The 25,705-nt window shown below is 35.6% G+C and overlaps 1 pseudogene; it reads left to right on the top strand.

The window, feature by feature from the left end:
* The first annotated feature begins 3,552 nt into the window (after window positions 1-3,552).
* Window positions 3,553-3,901, top strand: LOC119514764 (annotated as a pseudogene).
* Window positions 3,902-25,705: the final 21,804 nt, after the last annotated feature.

The raw sequence follows: 25,705 nt of genomic DNA, 5'->3' as shown, positions 1-25,705 counted from the left end.
CATTCTTTATCCACTTATGATAAGAGTGCCATATGACTGATTACAGCCAATAAACTGTGAAAGGAAGTGAGATACGCCACTTCTGACCCAAGGCATTTTGAACTTGGTATATCTCTTCTATTCATAAATTTCTCTGCCTAGAAGACCAAATGTTAGAATCAAAACATCACAAAATAGAGGAGTTATAGGTCTCAGTTCACTAGAAGGAAGAAAACTCTGCCATTAACAAAGGTTAGGATGTAAGGGAGAAATAAAAATTTGCTGTGTTAAGCCACTGAAATTGAGTCAACTAAAGTTGCTTAACCTAATAAATATATGTTGATTGAGATGCAATTGGGACTAATAGAAGGCCAAATTCTATGTTATTCTGGTCATCTTTTGACCATAATTTAGCAATAATGTGTATCATCTAACTCAAGTAATAATCTAACTACTGCTTAAATAACTTCCTTGCAGAGGGCTGAGAAAATATGCGTGGTGCAAGTATATTCTGTGAGCTAATCCTCCAAATGTATAAACCCTCACTAAGGGTGAGGTGCCACATCTTTTGTGAAAAATATTTTCTAAGCACCTGGCTGTCTTCTTTTGTGGGTAGAGAAGGCATAATCTACGGGAATGAATTTGACAATCACTCTGTATCTCAGGATCATGGTATAGAAGTTGGGACAGTGACACAAAAATATACAGAGAAAAGTTAATACTCACAAGGTGGTGCCAAATGAATCCTCCACTTGCATTTGTCAGACAATACTATCAAAGAAAGTAGGGTTTCAGTTAGTCTTTATAGGAGGCCTGGTAGGGATTGTGAGGAAACGGAGGAATGGAGTAAGAGTGGGAAAAAGATGCTCAAAAAAACTGCAGAAGATTCCTCTGTTTCATTTTCCTAGAAAAGTGATGATAAACATTCTCCTGGAAAAGTAGCTCAGATAATTGTTTGCAGGCCTAAAGATTGAAACTTCTGCTTAGGCTTCCAGGAACAAAGCAAAACCATGCTATAGAACTGGTCTGGTGAGGAAATTGCTATCTTTACAGTTTTTGCATGAATGCCAGTTCTGGAACAAGAAAACAACATAACTTCTACTACTGCAGTCTTTTGCACATGTGCCAATTCTGTACCAGGAGCAGTTCCTTGTAGTCATTGCAGCACCCAAATCCAAGTGCTCCTACCACTCCCTTCATAGGAAAACGGCACTAGAAACCATGCCTAAGCCATATGTTTCTCACTTGTGGGTCTGATTGGTGTGCCTTGGGTCACAGGTTTGTGCCCTGGCTGCTTGAGATGGTGGGAAAGCAATTTTATGGCTTTATTTGGAAAATCGGTACTTACAGGTAGAAAAAGCAACAAAGAGGGAAAAAAAAAACTTGTTGGGGATTGAATCATCATCTACCCCACAAAAGTCTTGCTCAAATTTTAATCCCAGTTCCTGGGATTGTGAACCCATTTGTAAATAGAGCCATTGAAGATGCTATTGATTGTTAAGGTATGGATTCATTTTTGAGTAGGATCTTCAAAGCTCCTATTTAGACAGAGCAGATTGAACCAGGGTGGGTTTAATCCATATGGCTGAAGGCCTTATAAACAAAGGAAATTTGGATCAGTCAAGTCAGTAGAAGCCAGAAGCCAGAAGTCAGCAGAAATCAGAGGAGTAGACATAAGGAGAGATCACCACATGACAGAGGCTTGCTGGCACAATAAAGACTACAGGAGAAAGGAAGCCCTGCCAATCCCTTGATGTTGGACTTCTAGCCTCCAAAACTGTGAGATAATAAATTTCTTAAGCCAGCCAGTTTGTGGTATTTTTCACTACATCCCTGGCAAATTAAGGCAATGTTCAAAAGGAACTGGGTAGCAAGTTCTTACAGGTAAACTCTTTACATGCTGGCAGCTGTGCTTTATTAAAATCAATCTTGTGGATATTAATGAATAACAAAGGAAAGAGACAAAAATGATGTATATTAGTTTAGACTGCAGTAGTAGCCCCAGTAAGAAACTACAAGATCCTGAAAGTGTGGCCTGAGAAAATAAAAATGAGGATGCAAAGTTTCATTTAGAAGACTTTGTTCAGAAGGACTTGGCGGCTGACTGAAAATAAGCATAAGATTGGAAAGGAGAATACAGAGTCCACATCTCTAAAAGTTTGTCACTGTGAATATAAAGGATGCTAGTACAATGAAAACTAATAGAGAATTCATGAGAAAGAGCTAATTTGGAAGAAGAGGTGATGTCTCGAGTTTCAGATACTGTTGAGATGGAAATGAAGTGGTGCATGCATCTTGAAAAATAAATTCAAGTGGATGGTGGAAAATATAAAGAAAGCCATTATTTCAATACTACATAGAGTTATTCAAAGAAGTTCTTTTTACTAAGAAACAGAGTGCTTTTTAGTTTTAGCTAGGTGAAAAAAACTAATGTAATTAATGTAATTTAAAAAATCTAATGTAATTAGAATTAGTTATAGAGATTGATTATAGTTTTTGTTGATATACTGTTCTTTAGTTCCACTGTGGTAAAACCAGAGGAAATCAGTTTACTGTGAAGTATATCGGAACTGTTAGGCACTGAGATGAACAATCAAGATCAATTGTGGAATGGTCTCTGGAGATCTCTGATAAGGAGACAGACCTCTACCTGTCCAGTTTTATTTATAAATGACAAGATTGAAATCAAGGGTTGGGACACGATGGTCTAAGTGAACTTTCCAAACCACTTGCAATATTGTAGTTCTATAATTCTTTTAAAAGACATGCCAATTGCTCATGAAAATTCATCTGTAGATTATGAAAGCCATTTCCTTCCTTATGCATAAGAACCTCTCATGATTGCTTAGAAAACCTTAGTCAAACCACAGATCACTTTTTAATGAAAAACGATCTATGTATTCTCCAAGTATAAGAAATAAAACTTTTCCCATCATTTTACATGTAGCAAATACCTGGCTACTCGATTATAATGAACCTGAAACATTAACAAATACAAGCAACTAGTCTTTCATAGATTGTTAGAGCAGTGACCCGTTAAGTCCAATATTGTCCTCAATTCTATAGTGGCCTGTTTAATTACATAAGATGCAATTATTGTAGTAATTATCTTTGGTTAGCCAAAAGCAGAGAAATGGAAGAAAAAATATATTCTTTAAAAGAACTGTTTTCTAGTAATTTGGGAATGTTTATATCACCTATTATGAAGAGTATAGAGAAGCAAATAATAATTAATTTAAAGATCTGTCATTGCAAAACCTAGGGCAATGATATATTGCATTAAAAAAAAAAAAAGAAAAAAAAAAAAAAGACCAGAGCTAGTGTTTTTAGATAGAAAATAAGTAATTATGCACAAGAAGGCTTCTGAGATAAAATACCCCAAGAGACAAATAGGTATAAAGAAGAGCTAGCTGATAGACAACTCTTCTCACAAACCTAAACTGAATAAATAAATAAGTAGAAAACCCATAGGGGTGCACATAGTTCTCTGGTAGAGGTGTGGGTTGGGTGTCGTGACCTCTGGGCTGGGACTAACTCAGATCCCGCTGGAAGCAGGGGATCTGAGCCGGAGCCATGGCCAGTATGGGGATAGCAATTGGAATGACCATTGCCCCTGCAGGATTGGCAGCCTGTTATGTTTTGCAAGCCATGAAGCATATGAAACTTCAAGTAAACTAAGTTAGTTTTCCAAAACCTGCCTTCAGTCATGGTTATTACAGAGGGAGTTGAGCCCAAAAATGACAAAATGGGAAGCATCATTAAACTTGGCATAAGCCCTACGGCCAATCAAGGAAAAATGAGAGATGCTCATCATTGAATTATGCTCTTAAATCACCCAGACAAGGGAGGATCTCCTAATTTAGTGGCCACAATCAATGAAGCTAAAGATTTACTAGAAGGTCAAGCTAAAAAAATGGAGTAAATGTATGATGAAAAAATTTAAGGTCATATTAGTTTATGTACATGATTATCAACTTTTCATAACAAAATGCCTCAAAGCTGTAATTTTAAGAAATGATTTGGTACAAAGCCTTGTTATAATTTTAAATTTGAGAATTTTACATCAGATTATAGACTAGTTTAGAATATTTGGAGGTTAATTACCAATTTTGGATAAATGTAACTATAACATTTGAATAGAAATATTATTCATTACTCATTTAGCTAATAAATGAGTACCAGGAATTCCTCAAGGCAAGGTGATCTAAAGGAGCTGCCAGTCTAATGGGAGGCAAATAAATGGGTGTTTAAAATTCAATGTGATGCTATGATGGAATTAGCACAAACCTTTATGTACTAGGGACTCATCTCATTAGGAGAAGAGGTTGTTCAAGGTACAGAGAACCACACTGTAAAAAGCAAACGCCCAGCTACTTGGAACCTTGTAGCTAAAAGTGAATTTGCTACAACCTTGATATAAGAAATTGACCGAGGTATGTGTATATCATAACTGACGGAACTGAGATCTCTTACTTAAAAACTACAATAGTATGGCAAAAAGATTTAAGAGTTCAGGTCCTGTTTTCAATCAAGAAAGTATTTAGATTACGTTCAACTATCCCCTTGATCATTTATAAACCGTTCTTTTAATTGGTTATTTTTTGACAAAGTTTTGCAGCTCTTCTGACGAAGCTTAAGTACTACTAGAGAAACTGAAAATGGAAATGCTCTCAGAATCAAAATATTATTCAGTTTGAACTTTGAAGAACTTATACACTAATGAATTTAAATGACATTTGAATACAAATGGCTCACAAATGTTCTAACATTAAAAGATATAAAGTATCATAAGGATCTTAACTAGAAGACCATTATAAAATACCATGGTTAAACTCTGTAGTCACCAAAAGGAGTATTTTATATTGTGCTGCTCTAAGATGAATTAATTTTACTACCTACCATCTAAACTTTCTTAAATCATGTTAGAGTTCTTAATCATTAATGGAGTACACAAGAAATTACAAGATAAAAATAGTAAAGATAATCATTTGGTGTTGGGACATGTTTAGGGGTATATTAAAATACAGGTATGTGCGCTGTATTGGTTTATTTTTCATCTTGTTGCTATTTAAAATCTTTCTGATCAAGTTTGTTCATTGTGATTTAGAGTACGATAAAACATCGGGCTAATACAGCAAAATAATAATAATAATAATAAAAGCCCATAGGAATAGAAGGCTTAATTTGTGGAGCTAATGTGTCTCTAAGACCTAAATGGGTCAGGTTAGCTTAATCGAAATGGTGACTCTGAAAGCTTTCTACTTGTTTTAAGAGACTCCAATTGTTACTAGAATAGGATCTGCTGAGTATAAATTTTAAGAGAGGGCTTATAATTTCCTGGGAAGTTAAGACAATTAATTTGACTTTACCTTCTCCAGTATCAGTGTCCACAGTCAAAACTTGATTTAGGGGCAAGTGGAATAGGAAGAAAGCTTTGGTTTCTAATAAGGAATAAACTATTTTTAAAATAAATTGAATCCAAGCAACCACTGTCTAACAGCAGTGTTTGCAAAATACCTGGCAGCTTCACTAAATATTACTAATTAGCTATGTTTTCTGATCCATTTGGACTTCAGGAATAAATGGCCTTTGGTAGTAAAGCAAATACCTAGGACAGAATCATATCTTCTGCAGATCACTAGGAATCCACGTCATTGACATCAATATTAACATAGCCATTTTCTTTATCAAATGTGAATTGAGCACAAACTAGAGGTAGGACACCCTACCAGCAAATTGCACAGCTGGAATTTCACTGATATACATGGTGGGAATCATCTACCGAAGATGACTAAACTGGATTCACCAAGATTGCATGTATGAAATTTTTGTACCTAGGCATGCCTCTCTTCTGCAAAGACCTAGTGTTAACAGTTTGCTAAAGCTACTGGAATGCAAAATACCAGAAGTGGATTAGCTATTATAAAGAGGATTTATCAGTTTACAAATTTATAATTATAAAGCCATAAAAGTGTCCAACAATAGGATACCTTTATTGAGGAAAGGCCAATGGCATCTGGAACTCCTGTTAGCTGGGAAAGCATGTAGCTGGTGTCTGCTGGTCCTTTGCCCCCAGGTTGCATTGCTTTCAGCTTCTAATTCCTGTGGCTTTTTTTTTTATGCATCTGTGGGTTTTCACATAGCCTCTATGGGGCAAATTCTGGGCTTCATCACTTAGCATCTCCAAATGTCTGGTTTCAACAGTTGTCTCCAAAATGTCTCTGGGTGTTTTCTCTCTAGGCATCTCTCAACTCTCTTTAAAATGCCTCTGGCTTTTATCCTCTCATAGAGGATGCCAGTAAACTAATTAAGACCACTTTGAATGGGTGGAGTCACATCTCCATGGAAATAATCTAATCAAAAGGTCCCACCCACAATTGGGTGGGTCGTGTCTCCATGGAAACAACCTCATCAAATGGTCCCATCCACAGTCGATCTGCCCCCACAAGATTCGATTATAAGAACAGTCTTTTATGGTGTACATAACAGATTCAAACTGGCACACCAAGATTATATTTTTGCTGACTGTTTCAGTTTCAAATATTTGGACCAGTTTAGTTATGGTTCTGATTTGTGCACAGATGCTTTCATTTCCCAGTTGATGTCAGCAACACTAGGAATCTGGTTTTAATTGGTCTAACCATTTGGCCCCTGTGGTAAACATAATAATGCAATCTTCCCTACCTGTGACCACCACAACCAAATATGATCATGTCCTAATCATCTCTGGAACCTGTGAATATGTTACCTTACTTGGCAAAAGGAACCTCATAGATGTAATTAAGGTAAGGATGTTGAGATAGAGAGACTGTATTGGTGGGCCCAATGTAATCAAAATGACCTTATAAGAGAGAAGTGAGAGGGTCATAATCAGTAAATGGAGATAGAACCAGAAGACAGAGTTTGAAGTCAGAGGAAGGTCTCATGAGATAAGAAATACAAGAAATGCAACATTCTCTAGATGCTAGAAAGAAGAAAGAAATGGGTTCTGCCCTAGGTCTCCATAACAAACACAGCTCTGCAGACCTATTTTAGACCCCTGACATTGAGAACTGTAAGAGAATAAATAGGTGTCACTTGAAGCCATTTAATTTGTGGTAATCTGTTATAGCAGAAATAGGAAACTAATACAATCTCTGTCAAAAAGCAGATGAAGCAATCTCTTTTTTTTTAAATTTAAATTTCTAGATACAATAAAATGCACAGATGTTAAGTGTACCATCTGACTTTTCTACAATTTTATATCCCACATAAACACCATGCAAATCAAAATATAGATTATTTCTATCACCCCAGAAAATCACAGCTTGTCTTTTCTGATCAATCTTCCTATCCCTAACAGGCAACTATTTTCTAATATCTACCAGCATAGCATAGATTACATATGACCCTTCTTGGATTTCACACATATGGAATCATATAAGAAATACTTACATCTGACTTTATTCAACTAAATGTTTTTGAGAATCCTGCCTTCTTCCGGATCTGCTCCATTCTCTACTCTTTCTGGGACTGAAGCTACACTCCTGTTAAAACATTATATTGTGCTACCAATTTCAGAAGCTCTGTTCAGTTTGTATGTTAACTTCTTTATCCTCTTTGTATTTTGGTTTGATAATTTCTACTGACCTGTATCAAGTTCACGGATCCTTTCCGCAATGTTCAGTCTGCTGTTACGCCTATTGAATGAATTGCTCATTTATGGTATTGCGCATTTCAAGCATGGCATTTCATTTTAGTTTTCACATATTTACTGAAATTCTCCATGTATTTACACATCTCATTGACTTTTTTTATGCTTTTAATCTTTGTTTATCTTGAGGAGTCATGTCTCCTGGTACACACTGTCGCTAACCTTGTTTGCTTGTCTCAAGGAGCTCGGTTTTTAAAATCAATCAGAGAAAAAGATAAAGGGCGGGGGAGGAATGTGTGTGTCCTCTTAAAGAGATACTAGGGCCTGGACCAAGGAATATCACAAGTTTGCCTCTGGGATCACTTGTATCTTTCTGACTTGCAACAGTTAGTGAGGTTTTTCTGTGACATGACAAGTTGTACTCAGTACACGCTTTAAAGTCATGGCTGAAGTTGTAAAAGCAAAGCCGCCAGCTATCTGTGTTTTCTTTAGTCTGTGTGTGGACAGAAAGTCACTTCCTCTTTTCGTAAAGAAAGTTAATTAGTGTTTAACAGCATTCTGTTTAAAACCGTAGCTTCATGTCTCTCTCTCAACTTTTGGAAATTAATTTGTCGTAAGATATATCGTTTTATAGGCGTATCTACTGAAATGGACAGATCTATCAGCAAAGCAGAGAACATATAGGACACACTTCTAGTGACACTGCATAGGTTCTCAACAAATATTGAATGAATGAATGTTAGTAGCTGCTTATAGAAATAGTCTTTTCCCTTTTGGCTGACCCTTCTATGACCAACCAAATGTTCATATCCCAATTCTTCCTTATTAAAAGAACTGCAATTTTTAATGGCTAACAACATTCCCAATTTAAAAATTACGTTTTCTAATATCTCGTACAGCTAAGTTTGATGACCTGATACAGTTTGGGATCACAGGATATAAATAAAAGTTTTGGACTTTTCTGCTTTGTTTTCCTTAATTGACAGTAGTACTTCTTCCTTTTGTTAGCTGATAGTGAAACATTATGGCCGTAATTGTACAAGCCATCTTAGATTAGAGCTGAAGAGCAAAGAAAATCACAGAAACCACAGCCTACATATCCTTGAGCTGTTTACTCTACTATAGTAAATGCCTAATTCCAGTTTTCTTGTTATAAAAGAAAAATAAATCCTTCTGTTTTTTACTGAGTAAAACACTAGTACTAAATAATCTAGCTGTCTAGAAGTACTCATAATTTTATAAATGTAATAGGGGCAAATAATGACAATAATAATAAAATGACATAGCTCATGCTGAGTGCAAATTGAGTGTTACTAATATTAATTGTTACAGAGACACATTAAAGTTCTAGTCACAGAGGAAACACTCATAAAGATATATACTGGATTAAGCATTGAACTTGAAAATAAGTAAAATACATAAGTGGGGAGAGATTTTTAAAAAGACAGTGGTACCAGCATGAATAAGAGTAAAGTCCTGTTTCATATCCATTTTTCCTAGTACTTGAGTGCAGAGAAAATGTTTTTTCATCTTTGCTTTCTGCGTTCTGTCAATGTACCTGAATCAGAGATGATAAACAATTTGTTTTGAATGAATGAATGAAGAGATGTATTCAGAGCAGTAGCAAGGGAGAAAAATGGAGAAGTAACTTAACAAATAATTGTGGAGATCTTCAACATAAGGTCTTCTAAAGGCAAGAATGTTTTGTGACCTGGAACTTGGAAAAATTGTGGTAGTAGTTTGGGAAAATAAAGTATTGGTGGTTTAATAATAAATTAAGTATAAGAGAATGGATATCCAGCTAGGAAATCTCAATTAATGAGGCTAACATAGCTTAAATTAGGATAATGATATAAAAAAATATAAACAAAGAGATGCAAGAAAAATATTTAGCAATGAAGAATCAGCAAGACTTAATGACTATATATAAAAGTATATATGGCATCTATTGGTGCCATTTTTCCAATAGCATTAGCTCACTTCATGTCTCTGTGTCACATTTTAATTAAGATATGTGCATTGTTTTAGACATACTGCTGTTGCACATTTAATAGACTACAGTTTAGTATAAACATAACCTTTATATGCACTGGGAAACAAAAAAATTCATGTGACGCTTTACTGCAATATTCACTTTATTGCAGTAGTCTGGAACCAAACCTGCAATATCTCCAAGGTATGCCTGTATGAAGATGAAAAACTTATGTTTCTCAAATTAAAATTACAGAACTTGGGTGAGTAACCATGACATTTCCAAAAACAGGTATGTTTATTTGAAGCTTAAAAATATTTGTCATTATGTATGCTGAGTTTGAGGGTTGGGAGGTAGAAGTAATCAACAGATGTAGAGATGTAAAAATGAGGCTTAGAGAAAGGTCAATTTGGAGACAGCTTTAGCTGAGGATATTTAAGCTACTAATGAATTATCAGAAAATAATTACCCAATGACAGAGCTTTATAATCCTACCACAAGTGGTTTATGACTGCTCTAATAGGGTGTCGGTGAAAGCAAGGTCATTGAGAGGGACTGAGAAGAAACTGATAGAAGACTAAAAGGGTTTCAAGCAGAATAGATAGTCAACATCAAAAAATGCCTTTGAGAGATCAAAGAAAATTAAGAGCCGTTCAAAGTACTCTAGATTCAATAATGAAAAGATTTTGAATGATTTAAGAAAGAAATTTCATTTACAATATGGGAGAAGAAGTTTGACTTCAGTGTGTTAAAAAGTGAGAGGTTCATGATGAAACAGAAGCAGAGACAAAGAACTTTGTTAGTCACGTCCTGATTCAGAGACAAAGAACTTAATTACTCACGTCAATAGCTATAGCCAGAGTATCAGCATTTGGACCAGTTTCCTAAGTCCCACTTCCCACATGAGAACACGAGAAGATGGACAGGTTTAATTTTAGGAGAAGAATGCAGAGCTTTGGGAACCCATTCACAAAGGGACATGAGATTTATCTGAACTTTGTCCAAAAGGAGAATTATCATTATTATGGGGCACATAAAAGAAATGTGCTATTTGATGCAGAGGGAGACACTTTCTCTTCCAAAGCTGTTGCTATGCAAACTTCTTTGAAAAGATAATCCAGAAGAAAGACAATCACTGTTTTTGCTTGCAAGACCTGTAAAAACATGACTTATCCACTGAGAATTGTCTGCCTATGATTAGACTGCAAATGAAATTTTAGCATGTGATAAAATTTAGAATGTTTATCATAAAAAGAAAATCTCTAATGTAAACAGTTGTTGATAATAGAGGACAGAGAAACAAAATCCTTGAGGAAGTGAATCAGATTCTGGTCAATCAAACACTAAAGAAGCATTGCCAGAAATCACTGGATTTGGAGATATTTTTCTTTGGAAGGGAAACAAGTTTTTCAAAGCCATGTCAATACTTGCAGAAAATTGGAAACTGAAGTGATTTTCTGTGGGTGAGTAGTGTGAAAGAAGATAAAGATTTCAATGAGCGTATGTCATACCCCAAATTACTAGATGAAATATGAAAAAAAAACAAAAAATCTGGTTAATGGACATGATATTAACTCAGCAGGAAGAAATCCTATTTATATTGTTGGTTTGAATTTAAGCATAAGTGTATCCGTTACTTTCTTGACTTCTCTCAGACAAGCTTATGAGTAGACATAGGTTTCACCAGTAGTGTATAACTTGGCATTGAGATCTGTATGACTAAATGCATTTAGCTACTGAGTCAGAAGGAATAGGAAAAAGATTCTCAAGCATCAAAACCACAATTCAACATCAGCCAGATCACAAAACAGGAATTTACTGTCAACATCTTTATATTTTGATGATCATTTATCATTAGGTTTCTTTAACAGAGTATAGGTAATACCAGTTCAAGTCAAGCTGCCCCACCCTGGGCACTAGCTCAGTATTTAGACAGTTGTATGATCTGATAATATTGAGGCATCTCTACTTTATATATTACCTAATTTGTTTTCTTTAATTACACATGCAAGCAAAGGGGAATGATTTGGAAACAACTCAATCTTGTTACATGTAAACCTAAGGGCAGACACACCAAGCAATGAGGCTATACTTCCCAACTAATTGTTGACACATTCAGTTATGAGGTGAGCTTTAAGAATTGAATTCTCCTCACCATGGTGTTAGTAAGAGATCATTAATGTCCCATATCTCTTTGTTCTTGTCACTTTAACCAGTCGGTATATCCACAGATGAAGGCAGAGGAAACCCATAAAAGTCATAAAAACCTCCTGTAGACAACAGTTGCTTCCATCTATTATTCTCTAGTAGGCTCTGTGTGTGCTCCCAGCTCACTAACGCATAAGCTGTGCTCTCAGATGCCAGATCCTGTCTCTTTACCCTAAGCTTTCTGCTTTCCTATTGTGGCTTTCAGACCGTAGTTTCTGACAACAATACTTTTATTCAATTACACCCCTTCTATTACCATTCCTGCCCTCATTGTTCTGCAATTCAGTATGGCCTATCATTTTCATGATGACTTCTCTGCTGCTTGTCCACTGCACTTTTTTTGTCTCTATGTATTGGTTAAGTATAGATCCATATTCTGAAACTGCTGAGCCTTTACAATACTAGGGTAAGTACTCAAGTGTGTCTTGCATATTTATGACATAATATTACATCACACTTAAACAGCTTTTTAATTTATTCAGTAGTATCTATTCTTTGAAAGGCTTTGTTGCTGTTTCTACAGTTCCTCAAAACCACATCTTGTCTCTCCAGCACACTCCTTATATTCTATACATTTCAATCTTCACATACTTCTTTGTTTTGTGCTATGTGTAGTTCTGTATTTCTATAAAGCTGTTCCCCTCCCCCCCTTTTTCTCTTTGATTGCTCTACCTTTGAGCTGCCAGCATCCAAGTCATCTATACTGAAGACTCATCACTTTCATACCTACTGCTATTCTTTTTTACTTTTTGTATTTATTGTCTTTATGATTCAATTTATTCAGGATAAAGATAACTACTAATTTTCCTTTGAAACATATTCTGAAATTGAAAGAAAATACCTGGCTCCCAGGCCAAAAAAAAAAAAACCTCTGAAATAATACAAGCACTCTGTCTCTGTGGTGCTTCAAAGGTATCCCCGATCGCCAGAGAGGAGAGACAGCTGAGGAGTTCGGGCAAAGGTGTTTACTCTGAAAGTGGAAAGGAGCCCGCCTGGGCAGCACACACAGTGGCGTCTGCACCAGCCGAGGCAGGGAGAATGGGTTATATAGACAGGCTCGCATGTGTGGGAACCTGTGGAGGGAGGAGGAGAAGGAGGAAAAGTTTGTAACAAAAAGTTTTTAGTTAACGCCAGTCCTGGATAGAGGGTTAATTTCTTGTTGCCGCAGGCTGGTTTTCTTCAAGGACTCAGAGGCTGCTGTTACCTCTGCATTTCTTGAGGAGGCCGGACTTCCCAGCACCCACTGGTTTCCTAGCTTTATTTAGACCCTCCAGCCACCAGACACATTTTTACTTCCAAGATGTTGGACAATCTTTCCATGGATTAACTAAACACATGCCTTGAGCCAGGGTATTTAGCAGCCAATATGGCACAGGTACGGCAAATCAGGGAAAACTCCAGGTAATGCCTAGAACAGAGCCCTGTGAGCCACCCGCTGTGACACCCACTAACTCGTCAGCTGCAGTGTTTTGTGCAGGTGGAGAACAAAAAGACTTCAGTGTTCAGAGGAGGGACCTGCTGTGGCCAGAGCGGGTTATTTGCAAACCTGCTCGGAAGTATTTCAATATTGTGTCTCCTAAGACAATGTCAGTGAATTCTGGCTAAATATTAGCCCTACTTTTGATTCCTTGCTGCTTACTTCCTATCGGTAAAAAGTTCCAACCAATCCTCTCTGTATTGTCCAAACTTCCCTGAAGGTAAGATTCACCTGGACCTCATGTTAAATATTTAACTATCAGAGTCCCACTCCTGCTTGTCTAAATCAGAATCAACAGGGAAGGAGTTGGGGAGAGTGTAACTTCCACAATCACCCTAGATGATACATCATTACGGAAGTTCAGGAAACAATAGCTTATTACATGTGATGCTGCTCACATCTTTACAAATTGGGCAGTACGAATGCTATGAGGTCTATTTTCAGAAGAGAAATCAAACCTTATCAAGGTTTAGTGGCTTGTTTAATATTAAGAACCAGACCTTCTGTTTCTAATTACAATATTTTTAGGATTATTAGACTGAATTACTTTCCTGGACTAAGGAGTTTAAAAACATGGTAGACTTTTCCCTCAATTTTTATTTCTTGTATCTTTCTTTTTTATCCATGCCATTTGTGACTTTATTTTAGAAGATAATCTATTCCAAAACAACTTGGTATCCTCTGTATTTGTCCAATTCTTAAAAGCAAACATTAACAAATTATTAGGAGCACAATTTTTATCACTCAAATTTCTTTTGTAATTGAAAATTAATCCAAAGTAGAAGAGATTTAATTTTCTTCAAATTCACATGTATGTACTAGTAAAATGGAAATAACTGTGGGAAATAATGACTACTAAACCATTTCTTTTTTCATCACTTTTTTCTGATACAGAATACTGCTTTTTCTGGTAGGTCTTTTGGAAATCATTATGGAAAAGTTTTTAGTCTCTTTGTAAATGACTTTTTTCCCCTGAGATTAAAAGATATTATTTCCTATCAAAGATGGCCAGTAGGTGTTAAATATATTCAAAGAATAATGGACTTTAACTGACAAAGAGTGAATGATTGAAACTGTACAAAATAATATACAATCTGAAGGCTGTGGCATGTCACTTATTGAAAAACCTAAAGGTGATGACATGTCATTCATTTCTAAACCATCTGCTTGGAGAGTTCAATCTAAGTGGCTTTGCTAATAATAATAATAATAATAAAATGATTGTCAAGCCTGTCAGTGATCCGATGGAAGGCAGACATTGCACTAGACTGTGGTGAACTTTCAAATGGAAAATGTGGTTGTTTTTGTATTGACTAGATCTCCTTCCTTGAACTGAATATATCAATGTGGCTGTCAAGTTCAAATGCCAGGAAATTAGGACTCCATCGTTGGCTGCATCACTTTGTCTTAATAAAGGGATTTAGAATTGAACTAAATTCTGCAAGGTTGTTCATGAGGACCTCATTCATGGCTTAGGCATAAAACGTATTTGAGGCCAAACAAGATGGGCAATTTGCTAAGTGTTTCAGAGACTGGTGAGAGCAATATGCTTACAAGATGATAATTTTAGAACAATTGCAAATTTTATTTTCTATAGATGTTTAAGTCAATATTCTTAAAAGTGAGTTCTTTAAACCTATGTCAGAATCACTTGGGGTGTTTACTATAAAGGCATATTCCTGAACTCCTCCACAGAGAGCTAACTATTAAGCATCTCTTTAATTTTCAGCAAGCATTCCAGGTGCAGCTTATGCTAAGTAAGGTTTTAAGAACAGTTATTAAGTTAGCTACTGTTCCATAGAAACATGTTCTAAAAATTTATAAACAGCACTCAGTGCTTCCACAACATACAACCTTACACTGTGCTTTGAAGAGCACTGGAAGAATTGCTAGCACAAAAAATAGGACTTCTGTAAACCTACCACCAAACCTAAAACTTCATGTTTTAAGACTGATTTCTTCAGATTAAACCAAGCTATCTTTATGTATCCTTTTAAAAATAGTAGGCCTTCTATTAAAGAAGGTAATAATAATAGTAATAATAATTTAACTCATTTGCTAAAATAGTTTATTAGAAATACCTCTCATGAGTAGCTGAAAGCAAGGCATTGAGAGAATGAATATTTTGATGCTACAATAGAATATCATTATGTATTTCTACTCACATTGTACTCACATTTTTCCATTTTACTGTAATCATTTGTGTGCACATCTGATTTGCCCTAGTGACTCATAAACTCTTTAAGGATAGGAACTATTTCTTCTAGATCTTTCTTTCTCCAGGGCCTGTTGTACTGCCTGACAAATGATGATTTATTGTCTGAATAATAATACTATTATGAATGGAAGATGGATAAAAAATGGATTAATATTTGGGGAAAGTTGAAGAACTGGGATACAGCAGTGATCTATCTCAAAGGAGAAACCATAGAAATCACAAGATAGGATAAAAATGGAGATGAGGAGGGTACAAAACATTCAAATGTATTTTAAAATTCTCTACAAGTCAATAATTCTTCATTTTACAATATAGGCTTTGCCTTTGAGCTTCATTACATTAAGTAAAAACATAAAATGTATGCATTTGTACATGTATATGGGTGTTATTGATTACTGAAAATTCTCCTCTATATTAAATTTAATTCAGTGATTGCTTTGTCTAGTGGTGATTTTTAAAACATGCATATATTTCCTTTTTAAAACAAATTAAGCATGTATATAAGAGTCCTCCAACAATTTATCATTGTTTGAAAAACACTAAGGTAAATTTAGAGAATTTTGAAACTAAATGGGTTATTTTTAGGAGGCCACATCATATAATTGAATGAGAGTTAACTAGAAATCTTAAAACAAGTTTTTAGTCTAAGATCAATGGCCTACTAAGAGTCTAGCGAGGTGAAAAATTTTATTTGCCATAAGATGAGCATGAAAATAACCATTGCTTTACTGAACTTCCAGACATTGTGACATTGGAGAGAAACAATTCATATGGAAACATTTTAAAAATTAAAGCATACACATGTGTTACACTCAATGCCAAATATTAAAATGATATCCTTAAAAGAGGATCTAACAACCCTTTTTAGGTTCTAAAGAATTCGGGTAGCTGGTGGTGGATACCTGAAACTATCAAACTACAACCCAGAACCCATGAATCTCAAAGACAGTTGTATAAAAATGTAGCTTATGAGGGGTGACAATGGGATTGGGAAAGCCATAAGGACCACACTCCACTTTGTCTAGTTTATGGATGGATGAGTAGAAAAATAGAGGAAGGAAACAAACAGACAAAGGTACCCAGTGTTCTTTTTTACTTCAATTGCTCTTTTTCACTCTAATTATTATTCTTGTTATTTTTGTGTGTGTGCTAATGAAGGTGTCAGGGATTGATTTAGGTGATGAATGTACAACTATGTAATGGTACTGTGAACAATCGAATGTACGATTTGTTTTGTATGACTGCGTGGTATGTGAATATATCTCAATAAAATGAAGATTTAAAAAAAAAAAAAAAAAAGAGGATCTAAGATGGCAGCATAGAGAGGAGTGGAAGCTAGTTTGTCCCCCTGGAACAACTAATAAACAACCAGGAACAGCTAGTAAATAATCTGGAATAACTGCAGGGATATAAATGTGACCATCCACTCATCATACACCAACCTGAATTGGGAGGAATGCCCAAGATCACAGCATAAAATCTGTAAGTAAAAACTGCATATCCAAGCTGGGAGCTCCTTCCCCCCACAGCCCAAGATACAACGCCTCAGGGTGCTAGAGGGAAGCTCTCTCCCAGCAAGAGAATATAGCTCAGCTGACCTCCAACTGGAGTTCTAATTAACAAGCAAGGACTCCTCACTATGAGCTATGAATCCCAATAAGCAGACAGAGGCTTTGGGTGACAACTGACCTTGGAGAGCTGGAGGGTGGCTGTAGACTGGCCCTGAAGGGGGCTTTCTGTCCCTGTTTCAGCTCAGTGGAAAAGCCTCAGCCATTTTCATTTCCCAGCACTCTAACTCAGACAAGGGTGGAGACAGCTCAGGCAGAGTCTATTCAAATGCTAATGACCTCTCCCAAGGGGAGTATCTTCTCTAGGAAGAAAGGGGTGGGGCCCAGTTCTACTACCCACCTTCCATTCAAACCAGACTCCAGAGCCTGGGGGAAAACAGCCATGGGCCACACCTCCTTACACCAATCTGGAGTTACAGGCTGACAGGCACCACCTTCTGGGCAGAAAAGCACAGTGACCTGAGACATCACGTGGTATACCAATTTTCTAAGACACACCCTCAGGGAAACTGGATACTGAATATTTCTTCCTTCTGGGACCTGAGCCTATTTGGTCTAGGAAAACCTGATTGGGGTAACCTAGACAACAGAAAACTACAACCTACACTAAGAAAAATGAATTACGGCTCAGTCAAAGGAACAAACCTACACTTAACTGAGATACAGGAATTTAAACAACTAATAATCAGTCAATTCAAAAAATTTAGGGAAGACGTGGTGAAAGAAATGAATCATATAATGAAAACACTGGGTAAACGTAAGGTAGAAATTGAAAGTTCAAAAAACCAAATGGCAGAATCTATGGAAATGAAAGGCATAACACAAGAGTGAAAGACACAATGGAAACATACAATAGCAGATCTCAGGAGGCAGAAGAAAACACTCAGGAACTGGAAGACAAGGCACCTTAAAGCCTACACACAAAAGAACGGATAGAGAAAAGAATGGAAAAATATGAGCAACATCTCTGGGAATTTAGGACAAAACGAAAAGCAAGAATGTACATGTTATTGATGTCCCAGAAGGAGAAGAGAAGGGAAAAGGGACAGAATCAATAATAGAGGAAATAATCAATGGAAATTTTCCATCTCTTATGAAAGACATAAAATTATGGAGCCAAGAAGCACAGCGTACCCCAAACAGAATAGATCTGAATAGGCCTATTCCAAGACACTTGATAATCAGATTATCAGACATCAAAGATAAAGAGAGAATTCTGAAAGCAGCAGGAGAAAAACAATCCATCTCATATAAAGGAAGCTTGATAAGACTATGTGTGGATTTCTCAACAGAAACTATGGAGGCAAGAAGGAAGTAGGGTGATATATTTAAAATACTGAAAGAGAAAACCACCAACCAAGAATCCCATATCTGGCAAAACTATCCTTCAAATACGAGGGAGAGCTTAAAATATTGTCTGACAGACAATGAGAGAGTTTGTGAACAAGATACCTGCTCTACAGGAAACAGTAAAGGAAGCACTGCAGACAGAAAGAAAAAGACAAGGTTTGGAAAACAATTTTGGTAGATAGTAGCACAGCAATGCAAATACACTGAACAAAGATGACTGTGAGTATGTTTAAAAGAGGAAGGTTGGGAGCATGTGGGACACCAGAAGAAAAGACGAAGGATAAAGACTGGGACTTTTTAACTCAGGGAAATTAGGTTGCTCAATGATTGTAATAAAAGGTACAAATATGTTTTTACATGAGGGAGAACAAATGAATGTCAACATTTCAAGTTGTTAAAAATAGGGTGGGATTGGGGGGAAAATGCAATCAATGCAAACAAGACATTATAATTAACAGAAACATTGTATTATGCTTCCTTTAAAATGACGAAGGCAATATACCAAAGCTAAATACGTACTGTGGGGTGAGGAATAGGGGAAGGGTGTGGAACTCCTGGCATTGGTGATGTTGTCTGACTCTTTATTCTACTTTAGGTTAATGCTATCTTTCCTTTTCTTGCTTACTAGCTGTCAAGTTTTGATTTTTTTGTTTGTTTTTTCTCTCTCTCTCTTTTCTTTTTCTTTTGTCTCTCTGCCTTCTTTGACTCTTTCTCCTTCCTTGTGGAAGAAATGGAGATGTCCTTGTATAGATAATGGCAATAGTGTTGAATACATAAGTATGTGACTATACAGGGAACCAATAACTGTTTACTTAGGACAAAATATATGGTGTGCAAACAAAAGCATCTTAAAAGAAATGGGTCGATGAACAAACCTTGAGGACACGATATTGAGTGAAATGCGACAGACACATCAAGGCAAATATTGCAGGGTCTCACTTATATGAACTAATTATAATATGGAAACTCATAGACATGAAATGTAAGTTACCAGGGTATAGAATGAGGCTAAAGAATGGGGAGCAGTTGCTTATTCTGAGCAGAATGTTCAACTAGGGTGAACTTAAATATTTGGAAATGGACAGGGGTGATGGTAGCATGTTGTGAGAATAACTAACAGTGCTGAATGGTGTATGAAGGTGGTGGAAGGTGTAAGCTCAGAGTCATGTATGTCACCAGAAGGAAAGTTGGAAGTTAAAAGATGGGAATGTATAAAACAGTGAATCTTGTGGTGGACAATGTCCATGATTAACTATACAATGTCTGTGATTAACTATACAAATATTAGAAATCTCTCATGAACTAGAACAAATGTATGACACTATAACTAGATGTTAACAATAGAGAGGCATATAGGAAAAAAAAAAAATATATACCTGTTGCAAACTATATACCACAGTTAGTAGTATTTTAACATTCTCTCATCAACAGTAACAAATGTCCTATACCAAAATTATGAGTCAATAATGGAGAGGGGGCATGGTTAGGGGCATGGGAGGATTTGAGTTTCCTTTTCTTGTCTTTATTTCTTTTCTCGAGTCGCGAAAATGTTCCAAAAATTGAAAAAAAACATTGTGTTGATGGATGCACAGGTGTATGATGGTACCATCGGCAATTGATTGTTTACTTTGGATCTTTAGATAGTTGTATGGTATGTGAACAATCTCCCTCTCTCTCTCTCTCTCTATATATATATATATATGTATGTATATAAAGCAATGCAAACAATGCAATATGAGCAAAATACCAAAATTTTAAATAAGGCAGGATCAATAGCAATGTTGTTCCAAGCTACATTGGAGCCTGAGACAAAAGGAAAAATCAGTATTTCTGATCTTGCCATTACAAACAATTTTCACAAAAAAATATTATTTGAATGTATTATGTACAAAGCATTATTCTGTATATATAATGGGTATATTTTATATAACATTGTGAGGTATAAATAAATAATATGAATGGGTCCATTTAAAAAAAAAAATGATATCCTTAAGGCTTCCTTTGGGCTCTTGAGAAAAGTCCTTGAGTAGCTTCAGAATTTAATATTCAGTTTCTCCTTCGGCTATTTTCTGGGTTTTGTCTGGGCAATCATACTAGATAGAGGCCAAAGCAAATGAGATAAGATCAGATATTGGACTAGGATTTTTTCTTTTTTCTTTTTTTTTAAATGAAAGCATCTCTCTTCACAGGTCTTTTTGACTGCCTTTGTCCCAATCCTACTATTAAATGTCTGAAAAATTACTTATTTGTCCTTCTATCAGTTTCTAACCATTTAATATGTGAGTATGAGGGAGAAAGCAAGATTTGCATACTACAGAATTCAAATGTTTCCTTAAAGTCCTGAAGTTCAGCATCTGGTAATAAAAGCATGTCCCTTCTCTGTTTTGATCATTGTAGTAGGCTGAATAGTGTCCCTCTCCCCCACGCACAGAAGATATCCATGTCCTAATCTCCATAATATGCGAATGTTACCTTACATAGCAAAAAATACTTTGCAGATACAATTAAGATTTTGAGGTGATGGATTATCCAGGTGGGCAGGATAATCACAAGTGTCCTTACAGAAAGCAGGAAGGAGGGTCAGAGCAGAGGATGAGACATGAAGACAGAAGCAAAGGTTGGAATGACTCAACTGCTGTAGGACAGCCACAAGCCAAGGAATTCAGGCAGCCTCTAGAAGCTGGAAAAAAGGCAAGGAAATGGATTCTCTCTAAAGAAAGCAAGCTTATTGGTTAGGAGCCAGACTATCTCTATGTAATCCCCTTTCCACTATTTACTACCTGCATGACTTTGGCAAATCTTCCCTGTCTATAAATCGAGGTAATGATAGTACCTGCCTTAGAGGGTTTTTGAGAGGATTGGATAAGTTAATAAATTGAAAGCTATCAGAACACTATGTGTTATGTGGTAAGTGCTCATAAAATCTAAACCATCATCAGTTAGTTTATTCTTTTTATTATTAAAGTTTTTATGAGTATAATTTGCACACTGATTAAATAAAACTTGCTGGGTTTTTTGCTCTATGTTGGCTCTATGAGGGAAAGGATATCAAAATAAGTTTTATCAAATCTTTGCCTTCAAGTTGCTTGAAGTCATGAAGGAGAGGTAGAATATGTACCTAAATTACTGCAGTGCAAGTTGGAACATTGTGGTTATCATACATGTGTGTCTCTCTTCCCACCTGCTTGTAGGTCTGGTAAGTTTGATAGATGGTGCAATGTGTATCAATTCTAGACTTTGAAAGTGTCTGAATTTAATGCCCTCTTTGATCCAATTATAAAGATAAAATTAATTTTAGTTATCCAAATAAACAAATAATTTAGGGGGAAACTAGAGGTGCTTCACTGTACTACGTGTTGGGTTGCTGTCCAAAAATTTTTGCCACTAGAAGATAAGTTTCAACCTCTAATTATGACATAGTTCATCCACTGTCCCACAAATGGCCAGGTATGGAGGCCTAGTTAAAAACAAAAACAAAACAAGCAACAACAACAAAACATGTTTTATAACTGATGGTAAAACCTTCTTCTGCTAGTAGCTCTCACATTTTTTAGAATTATAAAATGACAGCTCAGGACTCTAGGTAAAGCCTCAGAAAAGAAACAAGAAAATAATAATAATTTCTGAGTCCATGTAGCAATTTTCTTCTAAACTTAATCTTTGCAATTCTATGATGGATACAACAGGTACCATTTTCCGATACCATCTGTAATAGGAAGAGCATTCAAAGTTGTGTGATCTATTTGCAACACGTGAAAGAACAAACATAATTGCCATCATGAGAACATCTTTAGTGTTTTGTTGTTGATTTGTTTGTTTCGTTTTGGTTTTGCATGCAATGTTGTACATCTTGTAGCACAAAAAAAAAAAAAAAACAAAAAACAAATCTTGGCTTTAAAACTGGATATGATTTGTATACGTGCTATCAAAGAGCATCTTCACCTGTCAGGACTCTGAGATATAAGTATGTTGTTTCTTCTCATGTTTGTTTACATTAGCCAACACGCCACAACTTAGAAAGTCATATGTGCAGTATAATTAGTACTCTCGCTTGTTTTCTGGAGATATTGCCTGAAAGAAGCTATATTTAGAAACTATGAGTTTATTTGAAGTTAATGGAAGAAGATGAATTAGAAATAACAAGATGAGTCCACTTATTAAGATAATCATGAAGAAGAGAAAGACACAGGGAACTCTAGAAATTTCAATTTGTGTTTTTCTCTACGTAAAGCTCAAAAGGAAATGTTTACTTAAATTTTATATTCCTTTTTCCTAGAATTACTCTCAACTTGTACATATATATGTGTTTCTACCTCTATTTAAAAATATAATTATTCCACCATAGTGAGTAGTCTTTGAGGATATTTGACTTTGCATAACAGGCCATGTTAAACATCATTTGTAATTCAGACAAAAGACTATTTCGAGAAGTCACTATTAGTAATGAAAATCTACTTCCTCCTAGGAGTCCAGATTGTGATCAATTTACCTATTTTAAGGAACTTATTACATTAAGGCCTCCACTGAGCTACATTAAATTCATTCTTAAAAATATTATGCTTTTTATGTTTTGTTTTTTAATCAGTAACAGGCTGGAGTATGAAGATTTTGGCCAAAAACAGAACTTTCTTTATAAGGAATCAGGCAATACAAAGCTATATACTAGATCTAGGCTGAAAAATGGTGGGTGTGTGCCAGTCAGCTACTTCTATATGTATTTTGGGAGTAGATTTTGACAACTGAATAATACTTTGACAAACAATGAGTAATACATTGCCTCCCAACATTACAATTCTTTCAAATTAAAACAACATAGATACAAGCTAGAATTTTGCAATATCAGTGTTCTTCAGTTGCAAATCACAGAAATTGACTATTGCTTACCTAAACTAAGGAAACCATTGTAAAAGTATTTTGGAAGCACACAAAATTGTTGGGAAGATGGGAGCTCCAGATTTGAAACTGGACAGGAAACTCCAGATGGCCATGACATTGGTCTCATTACAGGAGCCATATAGTCTGAGAACGTCTCCTAAAGTGAAATGGAATCAAGTGCATTTCTATCTTTTTATGGTATGCCTCAATTTTTTATTACAATTGGTATTGGTTGGGTCAAGACTTTCCCATGCTAAGAGCTGAACAATACACATACTTAAAAGCCCCACCATAGTGTACAGAATAGAAAGCAGAAATGTGGATGGCGTTAGGAAGGGGGAATTACTGCTGAGCAAACCTACTCACCCACCCCCAAAAACAAAACCAACTGTATACCATAGGTTTATTCTCATATTTTAGCAATTTTTGAAATGTTACAGGCAATATTAAAAACTCAAATATTTACTTTATTATATGTTAAAATCTATCACTGATGCTAGTAGCAGGAAATGGACTATTTGAGATGGAGGAGGGTAGAAGAAGCATTATTATAGACTAAAGTTGCCTGAAAATATTCAATTTTAAAAAATTCACTTCATATTGGACTGATAATCAATTCTGATTCTACTTTATCAAGCAAGAAGATATACACAACAAGGCTCTTATATTATATCCCAGACACCTGCCATCTTCAGTTGTGATAGATGCACAAATGAAACTGTCTGAATTTTTATTTAAATGCAGTTTAATGCAAAATTTAAATTATAGAAAATAGAAAAATAGCTTTAACTTCATGATGCATTATCTTAGAAAATAAATAATATATAATCCACTGAGTCTATAAATAACACCCACAGAACTTTAATAAATTGAATTCTGTTACTCCCACCCACCAGTAATTTTATAATCATTTAAAGCCTAATTCTTCATGCAGTAAAATTATTTTAAACTTTTCATATGCTGACAAATAGAATGTTTATATTCTCCATTTGCAAGATGACATCTGGTCTATTTCCATTTTACTTTTTCAAAATGAGTTTACTTTAATATTTTATTTCTTATTTGTCAAATAGCTTTCTCAAAAATGGTGAAAATTAAGTCCCTGAAGCCCCCAAATTACAGAAATGCAGACATAACACTTTACCTACAATAGCTATGTACTTAACATTTTACATTACGGTATCTTCAATACCTACTAAACCCTAATTTTTTTGACTTAACCAAACACAGGAAAAGGTTAAGCAATAAAAATCATAGGACTAGCTATTAATTTTAAAGGACAGCAATAGTGCATTATTAGTAATACAAGTCACTCTTCCCATTTGATCATTTAAATTACAACCTGTTGTTCTTTCTAGTCAAAGACAAAAAAGAAAAAGAGAAATCCTTGCTTAGCGATATGTTTCTCTTCTCACCTATCACCTCATCCTCCCCTCCTTCACATTACCTCCCTTCCCCAACCAACACACACATGCACACACACATACACACGTGTACCCACATGCACACTGGAGTGTGGGGTTTAATGCCATGGATTCTAACATCAGACTTGTCTGGGTTTATATCAGGCTCTACCATTTACTAAGTATGCAACTTCAGGTAAGTTATTTAACCTCTTTGAACCTCTGCATCTTCATTTGAAAAAGAAGATTAGCACAGTGCCTGTTCTCAGTATTTGGAAAGCACTGGTGTGGCATCTATCACTATTGTTGGTATAATGCTGTTACTAGCAACAATGGTTGTGATATTAGTAAGTGCTTGAGGTTTATCCCTTGCAATCAAAAGGTTTACTCCCTCTCATAATCAGATAGAAATACCTTGTTAGCAGATCATTCCTTGAATATAATAGATATCAAGAAAGGCTAATCATGAAGCCTGGGATGAATCAAAACTTGATAAAAGCTGAAACTATTCTGCCATTTAAAGACATAGATTTTTTATTTCACTTTAATTACAGAAATCATAATATAAGAAGAGACTCAGCAGTACTGACTAGCAATGCATTTTAACAAATAGGATTAGATGAACAAGAGCCCAAAACTCATTTTGCTTTATTATTAACACAGTATATGTTTTTTGTTAATTCTTATATTACTTACCACTGTAATTAACCTATTCTCAAAACTGAGCTTTATTAATGGATTTAGTCAATAGGATTTTCAGAAAAATACAATTCAGAATTGAAAAACCGTTTTTAACAGTGCCCCTGCTTCTAGGTTCTCTCTATCTCTTTGCTAAAATGACTTGTTTAAATGCATGACTGACAGCACAAGAATCAGCATTTAAATAACAGATGTCATCTCTTCTATGTGCAGTTTGAAGAAAATTTCCTGCAGAAGATGAGACTTCTCAAAGCATATACTAAGTTAAAGACACCAAATCTTTTCTTAGTGCTGATCTTCAGGTCTAGTCCGCAGGCTGTAGC

The sequence above is a fragment of the Choloepus didactylus genome, chromosome 1 (genome assembly GCF_015220235.1).
Source record: "Choloepus didactylus isolate mChoDid1 chromosome 1, mChoDid1.pri, whole genome shotgun sequence".
NCBI classification, from domain to species: domain Eukaryota; kingdom Metazoa; phylum Chordata; class Mammalia; order Pilosa; family Megalonychidae; genus Choloepus; species Choloepus didactylus.
The sequence above is the reverse complement of the archived record's forward strand: the minus strand, read 5'-3'. Positions and strand labels throughout refer to the sequence as shown.